Below are 2,318 nucleotides of genomic sequence, written 5' to 3'. Positions count from 1 at the left end.
CGAAAGTCTGCAATTTTTTCATCGCTTTTGCGTAATGTGAATGTCTCTGCCCCATGGAAATGAAATGAAATCTTTGAGTTTTACGTCCCACGGTTATGCCGGTTAGGCTAAAGGAGACGGTGATAATGAGTGATGAATGAAATGGTGGAATGAAGAAAGTGGGAGGAAACGGGAGAACCCCGAGAAAACCCACGCACACGGTGTTTGTCCACCACAAAGTTCACTTGGCGGGGGCTGGGATCGAACCCGGCACCTCAAGCACCAGAGGTGAACGCTCTACCACTGAGCCACCGCGGCCCCCTCTGCCCCATGGAGTACATATTGGAATCAGTAAAACAAAAATTCAATATTTAATTGGAAGTTTGTTTAATACAAGAATTAGCTAATCGTGGTTGGAAAGAAAAATCTGACGCCTTTAGAGTGTAAAAATAATTTTGCAATTCATGGTATTTCAATAATCTGTGCCGTCTGATTTTCTTTCATGCGAAACAGGGGTAGCCTCCTCAGTTTGGGAACCAGTGGAATGTTGGATCTGTTAAAAAATATATATATATAAACAGATTACGAAACCCTGTGATTTAGGCATATCTTATAAGTAGTGAAGCATGGGCACCCATTAAAAAAAATAAAGGTCATAACCTATGTTGTACGCTATCATACTTACACGACGTTAAATTATATTACATTTAGAAACATACATTGTATTTCCGTTACTACTGGTGCTTTGTAGAGTTTATTATCCCTTATATCCATAGTAAAATTTACCTATGAAAAGTTTGAGATTTCTTAAATGCAAAGAGCTCCTCCGTGGCTAAGCGGTTAGCGTACGCGCCTTTGGCGTGGGAGGCCCGGGTTCGATTCCCGGCGGGAGCTCATGTGGTTCGGATTCCACGTTAATCAGTAGGTCCACGTCTCATATAGCCTCGCTGCTAAAAGGGACGCTAAACTAAAATCAACTCAACTCAACTCTTAAATGCAAGACTTGCAAGACTCTTGCATGCAAGACCAAGACCAAGACCAAGGGTTCCAGTGCAAGACCAAGACCAAGACTCGATGTGCAAGACCAAGACCAAGGCTCGATGTGCAAGACCAAGACCAAGACCTTGCGTTGAGTTGAGTTGATTTTAGTTTAGCGTCCCTTTCAGCAGCGAGGCTATATGAGACGTGGACCTACTGATTAACGTGGAATCCGAACCACATGAGCTCCCGCCGGGAATCGAACCCGGGTCTCCCACGCCAAAGGCGCGTACGCTAACCGCTTAGCCACGGAGGAGCTCAGACCAAGACCTTGCATTTGCTCATCACTAAACAAAACACATCAATCACTTTTTGTTCATTGTTATGCATATTGTGATTATTATTATTATTATTATTATTATTATTATTATTATTATTATTATTATTATTATATTACTTTTATTATTATTACCATTTTTATTAATAATAATATGCAAGGTCAGTGGTAGCCCATGCCTTCAAACCAGTATACGCCACTGTTTGAAACTATGAACTCTACATTAACATAGGTCGTCTTTCGATCATTTTATGTTCGAAGGTGTGCATGGGTGTCTTACCCCTTCCCCCAAAGCATGAAAAGCAAACACAGCCAGGGGCAGAGAGAGAGACACACACAGAACACACAGCTCGCTGTGTACCTGCAAGAGACCTATGGGTAACTATAGTTGCCCTCTTGTTACAAGGTGTTGAGTCAGGTAGTATCAAGGTCAGTTCCTGCAGTTGAACACGAAGTTGACTGTTAGAAAACAGAAGCATATAACTAGTCTCATCTGTTTACTTTTCACGAATATTTTTCACCTTCATGTGTACAGATCACGTCTGGCGTACATTTAAAAGGCATGCTGTATCAAGTATATATTCCCAAAAAGATATGAGTACTCAAAAGGCAAAAGCCTGTAGCTACTTTTGTTTTCCTTTTTCTATTAGCGTGGAAGCGTTGTTTCAACATCCTTCTTGCGGGAGCTCATGTGGTTCGGATTCCACGTTAATCAGTAGGTCCACGTCTCATATAGCCTCGTTGCTGAACGGGACGTTAAACTCAAAATCAACTTAACTCAACATCCTTCTTGTAGCTTGCTTAGCACTTTCACTTCATCTTTTTAGTTGAGCTTTCGGCTATGAATACTAGGGATGGCCACATTTTTTCGAAAAATACTTTTTCGAAAAATGAATTTTTCAAAAACGAAATTTTTTTCGAAAATACGAAATTTTTTTCGAGAAACGAAAAACGATTTTTTTTCGAAAAAACGAAAACGAAATTTTTCCGAAAACCGGAAAACGAAAACTACCGAAAAACGGAA

This window comes from Thermobia domestica, chromosome 16 (genome assembly GCF_964235325.1).
Source record: "Thermobia domestica chromosome 16, izTheDome1.hap1.1, whole genome shotgun sequence".
Classification (NCBI taxonomy): domain Eukaryota; kingdom Metazoa; phylum Arthropoda; class Insecta; order Zygentoma; family Lepismatidae; genus Thermobia; species Thermobia domestica.
Note: the sequence above shows the minus strand (reverse complement) of the source record.